Here is an 11713-nt window from a genome sequence, read left to right as displayed (position 1 = left end):
GGGTTCGATCTAAGCACTGCCTTTTTTTTTAAAGTATGCATCATCTATCAGGTCCCTAAGTAAAAAAAAATTCATAGAATGGAAGAACTAAGGAGGAATTTTAGAAAATAAATTAGAGCACAGAATATCTAAACTGGAAGGGCCTTTACCGAAGTGATCATGCACAAAAAAATTAATTGACAAACAATCACCTGCATGCAGCCTTCTCTATCCCATCCAGAACCATCCACCTTATAAGAGGAAGAGACCCAGCCATTTGCAGTTATAGACTTTCACAGGAGCAGGAAGCCTCACTCAGAACAATAACTTTGGCTAAAAAAAAAAAAGTACAAGTATTTCTAAAACTGCCAAAGTCTACTATTCTCCAGGACAGGAGCAAAAGTAACTGTCAAAGAGATCTAACTCAATTTAATTTATTTAGGGGCCTGAGAATGTGTTAAAAGACCAAAGAAGATAAAAAAAAATCTAGTGGAATTATATAAAAAGGACCTGGGGAATACCTGACATGTCTCCTTACTGAGGAATGCAGTGACAATTTGAAAAATTTGAAAACTGGGGCTTATGGATTGTGTACAAACAACATCTCTCTGAAATAATTTGCTTCAGACTCACAATCAAAGATTCCTTGGTAATTATTTAATCTAATTCTTACTCTGAACAGATAATGACAGAATTTAAGACCCTTCAGAAGGGGGAGCTGTTCATTTTTTTGTCTTTGTATGCCCAACACCTGGTCATAGTATCTGGCACCTAAGACATACTTAATAAATGCTCAACAATTGACTGACTAATTACAGATGGGGGACATGAAGTCCAAAGTGGGTTAAGTGACTTGTTTGATATAAATATGATCTGCATTAATTGGGCTGAGGAGATTTAACAATGGACATAATGAAAGCATCTTAGTTTGTAGATTTCCCTCTACTTGAATACCAAGCAAAGTGGAGGCTCCTATGTAAGTACCTCACCAAGGTCATATCCCTTTGTGGGGATGAGTGCATGCCAGGAATAATGGGTAAAGAGCACTGAATTTGGAGGAAAGACCAGTGTTTGAATTTCTGCTCTGCTACCTGTGTGAGTTTGAGCAAGACACCTAAATTCTCTAGACCTCAGTTTCCTTATTTATAATGAGTCTGTTGGACCAGATCCTTTGAAAATGGATACTATAATCATATCCAATAAATTAAGAAACAAAGGGAAAAGCAACTTGTAAAGAAGGGTGAAAGTAGCTTCTGAAACACTAACTAATCCAACTCATTGTGGGATTGGAAAATTAGTTCCAAGGCCAAAGAAATGAAACATTCCCTAATGGAATTATTTAAAGACAACCCATTCTATTTAGAATGAAGTTGTCAACTCAAAAGCATTAGAGACCTAGCATGAGCCATACACACATCTATAACCACTATAATTGTGAAATGGGAACAGTCCCATATTTGAGGCTTGGAAAACTTGGAATCTAGAGCTCCCCAAGGAGACTACCTGTGCTTAGATCTCTCACTCAGCTTTGTTTTATCTTGTGATTTCTGGGAAACAACCTCCCATCCCAAATGACAAGTTTTAATTCATGTCCTTCTCAGACTCTGGTAAAAACCAAAAAAGGATAAAGCAACAACACAATGTAACAGCAGAATAGGTTGTTTTAATCCAAGCCAGCCCCAGGAAATAGCCCCACACATTTCAGTCTGGAAAAACATATTTGCATTTTTTTTAAATGGCCATGGAAAGAGTCCAAATCCCAATAGAAACACACAGAATAGAAACATTTGTGTGTGTCAAGTAAAGCTGAAGACAACAGCTCCAACAAATATTTCCTTAACTCCTAATGGGAGGATTGCATGAAATTTACATTAGAGTTGCTCTTTAAAGCAATAACTTGGGAGTGCTCATCAATTTGCAAAAAATTTGGAAGCAGACAATTTGGATGGTTCAATTTCTCTCTCAATTGAGGCCTTTATTAGATTCTACCATGTCCCCCCCACCAAACCACACACTTTCCACTGAGACTTAAATGTGCATTCCCATAAAAGTAACATAATTCCCTTTCCCTCCCTCCACCTGAAAAGTTTACGTTCCTGGATAGAAACTAGATTTTGATGCAACAAATAATTCAGAATCATGAAAACTGAAGAGCAAAATGGTCATAATGGCCTAAAAGACAGGGTACTATTGCCACTTTCTTAGAGGATTTCAAGATTTCCAGGGAGGTAGTCTCCCTTGGTAACTGGAATATTGCTATCACCTGATTACATAGGAGCTGTACCTACCAGGCAAAAATGACTTACAGTTATTTAAATTTTGTATAACTTCAAAAATTATGGTTTCAGCTCTATGATTTTTCAAATTGAATTATGGGCTTCTGGAAGGCAGTGGCTGTGTTTTATACTTCTATGGCACCCTCACCATTGTGAGTTCAGGCCTGAATAACCAGTAGAAACTCAAATTAATTTTCTTTGCTGATTTGTTATTAGTTTTCTTTAATTGTTAATAAGTTACAAAATAGGAAAGTTCTAATGTATTTTGGTGCTTTCTTAAAATAATTACAATTTGCACATAGGTAGTTATATCTCTAACATTTTCAGATTACACTTAATGCTATCCCAGATTAGTATTAAAAAAAACAACATTAAAAAACAAACATAATGTTATTAAAAAAAAAACTTTGTTTCCCCCACCCGCTGCCATCCAAGTTCATTCCAAATTTTATTTTACCCAGTACTCAGAGAATCTGCCACTTACTGGATCTCCAACACACTTCATCAACTTCTGTCCACCAATATTTTCAGTGGCCTTCAAGGGAGCAAAAGGCATTCTCTGAGGTGCACCTTTTTCCTGGGTCTGACCCCATGTTACAGTTGAGCACTAAAAACAAAGTAAAGCAGAAAACCAATCTAGAGGGCTGGTGGCTAAAAAAATAAAGAAAATAAAAAGAAAGAAAAAGGAAAAAGAAAAAATGTTCGTTTTACAAAGATACAATGGACTAGTACCACAAATTGAAGCAACAGACATGGTTTCCACCCACTTACTCTTTTCTCCACCAATGTTTCCCTGGCTTCTCAGGCTTATTATAATTCTGAAGAATTAACAAGAACAAGATTTGAGAGTTTATGCCATGTGAGTGAGTTTTTCCCTCCCTCTCTATCCCATCCCATCCTTTATTCTTTCTGAAAGATGATTTTCAATTGTCAGATAGGAGACAACAAGGAATATGTGCTCTATACTGGTACATACTGGCATCCAGGGATGGATTTTAGAAAATCAAATGGAAAGAGATGCTTGGGTCACTCTATTTATTCTAGAGCAACTGTGGGTATGAAGGAGATACAAGACCACATTGCAGAATAGGGCATAAAACTAAATCAATTCTTCTTAGTAAAAAACTAAACTAACCCCAAATATGTGAAACACATGAATGTTGCTAGGACTCCTGCTTGATATTTCTGTACCCAACAGTGCCTTGGCTGTGAAGAGAAAGGGAGGCAGTTAAGAAACAATACAAGTGCTCTTTAGGCTGTCATATCAAGCCTCCCAAAGGAGTTCGGGTAGACAGAAGCATCCATGAAAATAACCCATATTTCTCTATAGCACTCCAAAAAAAAAAAGTTTATCATTCATTCATTCCACTCATTTTCAATCACTCAACAAGTATTTATTGAATGCCTATCAGGCACTCTGCTAGTTCTGGGTGAAGATGTAAGTACAAAGATTAAAGCAATTCCTACTCACAAGGAGCTAACAATCTAATTTGGGAGAAAAGCATATATAAGTATCTACAACATAAATATAAAGTAAACATAAATAAATACAAAGTAGCTAAATGCAAGGTGGTTGGGGGGGTGATTACCAGCAATAGTTTCAAATATTAGAAAGCATGTATCCTTATTCTTTTCCCTGCCCTCTCCTAAAAAAAAAATTTTTTTAAGATTTCACCCAATGTACCATGATTTTTCATGTTCTGGAATCTTTATTAGGGTCACAAAAACCACAGGGTTTATGATTTATAATATATTTTTAAGAATGAATCAAAATTGGAACCATAAGTCAAAGGGGCAGAAAGGACTGGTGCCCACTATCTGAAGATTCAATCATTTCATAAGACTCTGAAAAGGAGTAAATGGTGGCTATAATTTAGTTCACTGTATTAGTTTTATCTATGAGGTTAGTTTGTATTCATATATATGTAATATATACATATATGAATATGCATATATTATACACATATAATATACATTTAATATATATATGTATATTTAAATAAGCATAAATCTTCCTGGGAATGGATCTTAGCAATTCTTTCCTACATGAACCTTGGCATACAAGTGATCTGACCTAAAGCCAAATTTTTAATTCAGTCATTAAGTCATCTTAATTTCTAAAGATATATTTAATCAATAATTATACTAATACTGTCTTGGCTTAGTTTCTATAAACAAAGTAAATGAAATCACAAGATCACAAACTGAAAATGTTATGCATCTTATTATGGGACGATTATTTTCACTAGTCTCTTCCACAAATTGGCATTATAAGTAGGCAACGGTGTCTTGGGTTGCTACAAAGATGTTTCTCACTGCTGAAGTAAGAGGGCTAGAACTATTTACTGAAAAGTTATGGCCAGTTTCACTTTTTTCTTTTCCTCTGGGAGTTTCACTTTCTGTTATTCAGGCTTTAGTGGGTTTCAGGAAAAGAAGAGAATGTTTACTAATACTGAAACCTATTTACAAGTTTGCTTCCTAAATATTACAAACTGATTTCAAAGGAACTCAAGTCAGAAGTATTCAGATTTCAAGAGTTACTTTTTAATATCTAAAAATCTTGTAATCTATACTCCATCTAAAATTGTGTCTATATTACAACTTCAAGACGACATTTTTAAAGTTAGAATCTAGAAAGACCTTTAAAAATTATGCAAATGAAATTTGGATTCAACATTACCAATAAGTTCAGAAAATGATCCTGATGTCCCTATGACATTATGTACCCTATTATTTCACCATCTGGAATCACTGGGCCACTTCAGGTTCTGAAGGCAGCCAACCTAATCAGTTACTTTATTTGCAAATATGATGCTTCACTGCTTCAGTATAAACTAGGTCCAACAGGTCATACTTCTGAGCTCAAAATGTAATAGTGTTAAGAACTAGGTAGATATTGAATAAATAATTATTGACTGATTGGTTGATTCCTCCATTAAGGGAGGGGGAGGAGGGAGTATTCAAAGAGAACAGTCCCAGAGAAGCATTTTTCTTGGAATTTTCTTAGAGGATGGGGGAAGGGGTGCTTGCTCATTATCTTTGTTTTAATTTGTCCTACTGAAATCTCTCATTTGTTTTGGATACTTTGACTCTTTCACACATGAGACTCCCCCCCCCCATTCCAACTTTGCCAGTATTCTTTGGGGGGGGCTTGCATTTCTGATACAAGTGGTAGTGATGGCAAGTTAGGGCACTATGAAACAGAAGGCTTTTCACCAAAAATTTAGTGTCCCATTGAAATGATAAACTACAACAGAAGCCTCTGTTACCCATTATTTAAAGGTCCCTAAAAGTATGAGTTAACAAGATGGACTATTATAGCTGCTCTGGAGTAGCTATGGCCCATCAAATCAATGATCCACAGATTATGAGCATCCCATTCACTTTCAATGCTTCATCCTTCCAAATCAATCGCAGCTAGGAGAAAGGGGCAAATCCCAGGCTGGGAGTTACCATCATTCCCTTTCCCTTGAAAACTTTGCAAAGAGAAAGGAAATCATGCCTTCTGCTGGAGTCTCATTTCAGTTCCTTGTGAACACTAGTGGGGGGGTGGGGGGAACAGTCTCCTTTGCCAAGTAGGAGCAAGAGGGGATTTTGAAATGAATATTTATTCCCATGTAAGTTGGGAGAGTTACCCTTATTTTCTCATTTTGGCACAATCCTGGAAGATGCCATCGTGAGCCAAACTGGGGAGGGAAGAAAACATACCCCATAAGACCCGAGTGGCCTCGAGTTAAATTTGCTTAAACACAGAGTTCAGTCTGGGTTTGAATTCGAGCTTCAGCCCCTTTTTCTGGGGCTCAAAAATTCACTTCTCTCTCTGTCTCGCCTTCCCGCCCCTGACCATGGAACTTTGATCGAAAAGACCAAAGAAATCCAGCGGAGGAAGCCCACCTGGAGCCCGCCTCGGGAGCGCCTCGCAGAGCGGGTAGCCCAGGCCCAGGACGAGCCACCCTCCCGCCCGCCTCGCTTGCCCCCGCCCCATGGCCCCCTCCCCGGGCCCTGGGTCCCGGCCCTTCGCCACACTTCCCTAGTCCCCCTGTTCTAGCCCTCCTTTTCCCCGGGCACAACTCAAACTGGACGGAGCCAGGAGGGGCGGCCGAGGAGAGAGGAGAGAGGGAGGAGGAGGAGGAGGAGGAGGCGAAGGAGGGAAAGGCGGAGGGTGGGGGCGGCTTTCTCCAGCCGGGAAACTCGCCGCGGATCGAAACTGAAGAGCCATTTGCTCGCGGGAGCCTCCGGAGAGCCGCGAGGCCGGACCCAGCTGGGCGACCTCGCCTTTGGGGCAGCTGGGGAGAGTGCCTCGGCTCACCTTTCCCTTCTTCCCCTTATTTTCCCTCTTCAAAAGATGGCGGGCACAGGGAGGGAAAAAAAAAATTCCCTTCCGTGAGCGAGCGAGCGAGCCAGCGACGGACGAGGCTGGCTCTGTGCGGTCGGCCGGGGCACCCCGCGCTCGGGCCCCGCCAGCTCCCTGGTCCGGAGCGGGGCGCTCGGGGTACAGGGAGGGCGGCTGGCGGGCTTGGGGGAGGGGGCAGCTCGAGGAGGGGGCAAGAAGGAGCCCCGGCAGGCGGCGGGGGAAGGGGAGGGGGCGCCCAAGGAGGCAAGCGATCGCGATGCAACCGTCCGCCGGGGCTCCTCCTTGGGCGCCCCGATCCGGAGGAGAGGAGGGAGGTGGAAAACACACACACAACATACACACACACACGCGCACACAAAGACACAAACAGAGAGGCACACACAACCCCAGCCTGCTCCTGTGTCTCGGTCCCCCAAGCTGGCTTTGTTACATTGTTGCAATGCACAAAGGCTGCAGAACCCAGGGAGCGTTTTACTCTTTCCACCAGGCACTGGCCTTTCTGAACAGGCTTCTCCTTCGCCCCCACCTCGCCCCCCCTTTAACCCCCCCCAAACACCCCCCCCAGCCAGAAAAGACTGATCGGAGATAGCAATGCAACCGCAGCACCAAACGAATATAAGGGTAAGATTAAATAGATTACTTTGCCCCGGCAGCTTCAGCAACGTTTGCCTTATAGTCCCTCCGGTTGCTCTTCTTTTTATCCTCGGCAAGGCAGCATAATAGATGCGCTAGAGCTATGTAGGGCTCATGCGCTACGGCGCATGGCCTGGCGGGAGTCGTAGTTTGGAGCCGGACCCCGCGCCGGGGCAGCCAAAGGGAGGCCGAGACCCGTCAGACTACATGTCCCAGCCGAGCCGGCGCCGCCTTTTTCTCTCCCCCGCCCTCCCCACTACCTTCCCCCACCCCGCCCCCCCTTCTCCCGACTGGGGGGAATAGGGGAACGGTAGGGGGGTTACCCCCAGGTCAGCGCGCGAGTCAGGCATTTAAGTTAGCCCCGGGCCCTTGGCAGGTGGGCTAGGGCTGGGGGACGGAGGGTTGGGGGGGGTGCTGGAGGCAGCCGTGGCGGTGGGCCCCGGGGGAACCCACCAAAGGAGAGGATCCTGCCTTGAGAAAATCCCGGCTTCCCCTTGGTGTTCTCTCTTCCCTCCTTCTTCTAAAGGTAAAAACGAGTCTGGGACCCCTTTCAAAATGCTTGTAGAAATCTCCAGCGGGGAAGTCCCCCCATCCCTTTCCGACCTCCGGCCCCAACACCGAGCCCCGATCTGCTTCCTATAGACATTGCTAGAAGGGGCAAGGAGAGAGAGGGGCGCCCTGCGGCCCTTTTTGTTTAGAGAGAGAAAATGAGAGAGAAAGAGAGAGAGAGAGAGAGAGAGAGAGAGAGAGAGAGAGAGAGAGTGAGTGTGTGCATGTGTGTGTTGATCGAAGCGTTCCCATTCCATCCCCAGGCCCCCTCTCTCCTGGATTCGAAGTCGAATCTACAAACCACATATCCAGAGACTCACATTTTTCCCCAAGTCGCCGAGACAACACGCCCCCTGAGCTGTGGGCAGCTGCGGTGAGCTGGCGGGGAAAGTTGGCGTTGTTTGTGAATTTCCTGCCACCACCGTGAGGACTGAGAGGAAGCGCGGGAGGAGAGGAGGGGAGAGAACTGGACGCCTGGAGCAGCCAGAGGAAGCGCCTGAAAACATGCCGATCCCCCAGAAGAGGAGCCAGTAACAAACTGCCCTGCAGGTGAAGCCGAAATAACCCTTGAACTTCAGCACAAAACAGCTGGGTGAATCATTTGGGGATGCACATACCTGTAGAGGCCGCCAGTGTTTATAAACAAACATGTGTTAATTAACATATTAATTTGGTAGCCACGTAGGAGAGAAGAGGCTTTCCAAACCAGACAATTCACCACTCACCTGTAATTCTTCCTTGGAATAAACTGAAATGTATTCTACTCATCTTCCTTCCTTGGCAGTGGGGAATGGGGAATTGAGTTTAAAACTGAGGATGCAATTTTTCTGTCTAATGAAGGGATTGAACTGGATGATCTCTTAACATCCTTTCCAGCTTTGACAGTATATGTTCTAACATTCCATATTCCAGATCTGACATTCTGTGTTCTAATTTTCCATGAATTCTACATTATCTGTGCTTTCAAAAGGTGATCTTCACTAAAATTATTCTTTTCGTATAAACCTATATTAGTCAAAACTCAGTGCCCTGGACGTACACTTGTTTGGTTGATGAGGGGAAGAGAAAGTTTACCCACTTTTCTATGCATAGGGAAATTACATACTGGAAAGAGCAATGTAAGTCAGGTGTCCCTACTCTGCCATAAATCAGCCCTGTGACCACCAAACATCCCTGGACCTTACTGTTTCCCTCTAGAGAATGAGAGTTGGACCTCTAGGACCTTTCCAGCTATAATATTCTCTGTTCCTTCTGACCATTTTTTTGGAGTTTTTTTTTTTTCCTTTTCAAGGCAAATGGAGTTAAGTGGCTTGCCCAAGGCCACACAGCTAGGTAATTATTAAGTGTCTGAGGTCGGATTTGAACTCAGGTACTCCTGACTCCAGGGCCAGTGCTCTATCCATTGCACCACCTAGCCACCCCTTTTTTGATTTTTAACCATCCTATCAGTGACCACCGGTGTTCAAAAGTCTCTTGAAAATGAAAATCCTAGGTCTTTCTGTTGCTATGTATAAAACAGGATTTAAGAACCATAGATTTAGAAATATTTGAGGTTATAGAAACTCACCTCATCCCAACACCTCCATTTTGTGGATAGGATAACTGAGTTCCAATGAGATGAAATAATGCTTATATTTTACACAGGCAGGAAGAAGACACTAGAGCTAGGATTTGAACCCAAGTCCACTAAATATCCAACACCCTGTCCACATCATGAACCCTTTCCAAACTAACTTTGTCTAATTTGACTGCCCCAAAATAATTTGGAGTCAGTCAGTTACTAACAGTCCACACTGCTGACAAGTCATTTGCCATTGTAAAACTCAGTTTTAGCTTGAAATCCAGGCAATGCTGCACCAATAGATCCTAAAACCTGACAGTATTTCGAATAGATGTTCCTGCTGTATAATACACAAAATAGGGTGGTTTCAAGAACCAAAACTAGTAATAGGCAAGGTGGGCACCTAATAAACACAAGTGTAGAAAGGACAATATAAGGGATGCTTTAAAATTTAACTTTAATGCATATTTTTTAATTAAAAAAACCCTCTTCCTACTATTATAGGCACTTTGAAACAAGTCATTGCATGTGATATAGAAAAAGTTAAAATCTTCCTACAACCAACAACACAAAGAGATGTAATTCTCAAACATTGCCTAGAACCTACAAGTGCCTTATCTCCGCTTTGTTGACCTCTGTCCTGTACAAAAATTAGATCAAGCCAAAAGAAGAGGGAGCTTTGAAATAAGGAATCTTCCTGTATACCCAAAGATGCCCAATTAACCCTTATCTTTAAGGATAGACCTAGGTCTAATATTTCTACTCTATATGCCTGGATGAGTTTCTGAGGAGTCATATCTATATAATTAATGCAATGGATCATTTTTTCTGGTCAATATTTCTTGATTTCTCTTTTAAAAATTCCAAGAAGGGCTGTACTAAATCATCATCCATAAACATTATTAGGATGCACTGGAAAAATAGAGAGCCCAGAAGTTGGAGTCAGAGCTAGGTTCAGATTCCAGGTATAGTCATTTCCTGAATGAACTTGGGAAGGTGGTGTGATAACAATGAAAATAGCTCTGACTTTGGAGAGGACCTGGAATTACCATAGTATAATTGACCTTTCTGGGTCTGTTTCTTCATCTGTCAAATGTGAGTATCAGACTAGAAGGTCTCTCCACTTTTACATCTATGATCCTATAAAAGATGACTTTACTTTTCTTAGTCTATGTATAAAATGAAGGGCTAGATGAACTTTCAGGTTCCTTCCAACTCATATTGGCAGCATTCTATCATTTATATAACCTGTCACTGCTTTCTCAACAGCTTAGATCCTAAGATACTTGAAGGCAGGGCCAATGTTCTTTCATTTCCTTTGTATTCTATAATACAGAGCACCACACGTGGTAATCACTCTGTAAATGCATATTAAGTCAATCTAAAATATCTCCATTTATCCCCCTGAATTCAAGCTGAATATCATGGCCATCCAAACTTTATACCTATTGCTAGTCAACCTACCCTCTTTTGTTTTTTTTCCTATTTTGCCATGCATATTCTGCTCTTATCAGGAAAATCTTTTTACCATCACACACTTATAACTACTACTAAATCCACTTCCACGCTTGGTCTTGACTAGAGTCTAGGCTCTAGACTAGACAGTCCTCCCACTTCTCTATCATATTGTATTCAATCCTATATCCAAACCTCAGTTTGAGACTCACCTCCATGAAACCTTTCTTGACTAACTCTACCTGGTTCTAACCACCTGCAATCATTTCTATGCATCTTCCTGTATATTTGTTAGCCTAAAAAGGCTTGGCAGATAAAGACCCAGCCAAATTAATTTAGAGAGGAGAAGAGGGTAGAAAGAGAAAGACACAATAAAATTATCTCATATTTTAATAATTTCTCCTCTGCCTAATGCTCCTTATAGCTACAAGTGGCCCAGGGTGTTCTTAGAGCTTGTATGGGTTCAAAAGATAAGTTTCAGATCTGTCTTTTCCATGCCTTGGATGAAGAGACCATTTTCTATTTTATCTTCCTAGACTCTAGTTCCTATATTCCCTTTTCTCCTGTCTCCCAAAGAAACACCAAAAAAAATGTGTTCTGGAGAACTTACTACTTAAATCGTTTCTCCAGATTCTGAATAAAAAAAAACAACCCCCCCCCCAAAAAAAAGCAGAGAAGCCCTGTTTTGGAGGCATACAGCCCTCCATCTCCCTCCTAAACAACCAACTCCCTCCACTTTCTTACCCACAAGTCTAAACTTCCTGAAAGCGATCAGTTCCATATAGCAGAGAGCAACTTTATTCCACCTTAGCAGGAAGTTCTAAGAAGCGAAAGCATGAAGTAGTCTGTGTGAAGGAAACGTGGATTTTTATAAAGGCATTCTTTGTCCAGTAATTACCCAGTAAT

The 11713-nt window shown here is 41.9% G+C and overlaps 1 protein-coding gene across 6 annotated transcripts in view; it reads right to left on the bottom strand.

Moving 5' to 3' along the window:
• BRD3 (bromodomain containing 3) overlaps positions 1–8333 on the bottom strand; it is a 54476-nt gene extending 46143 nt beyond the window's left edge. Inside the window, exons 1-3 of one of the 6 annotated variants that reach the window (XM_074210752.1) lie at positions 7250–7410; positions 2740–2862; positions 192–312 (exon numbers count right to left, since the gene is read on the bottom strand). The gene's annotated coding sequence lies outside the window, so the exon portion shown is untranslated. Of the gene's footprint in view, positions 1–191; positions 313–2739; positions 2907–7249; positions 7411–8111 lie in introns of those variants that run through there. The other 5 variants (XM_074210751.1, XM_074210750.1, XM_074210749.1 and 2 more) reach the window with 5 other exon arrangements.
• Between the last annotated feature and the right edge of the window lie 3380 nt (positions 8334–11713).

This window comes from Macrotis lagotis, chromosome 1 (genome assembly GCF_037893015.1).
Source record: "Macrotis lagotis isolate mMagLag1 chromosome 1, bilby.v1.9.chrom.fasta, whole genome shotgun sequence".
NCBI lineage: Eukaryota > Metazoa > Chordata > Mammalia > Peramelemorphia > Peramelidae > Macrotis > Macrotis lagotis.
The sequence above is the reverse complement of the archived record's forward strand: the minus strand, read 5'-3'. Positions and strand labels throughout refer to the sequence as shown.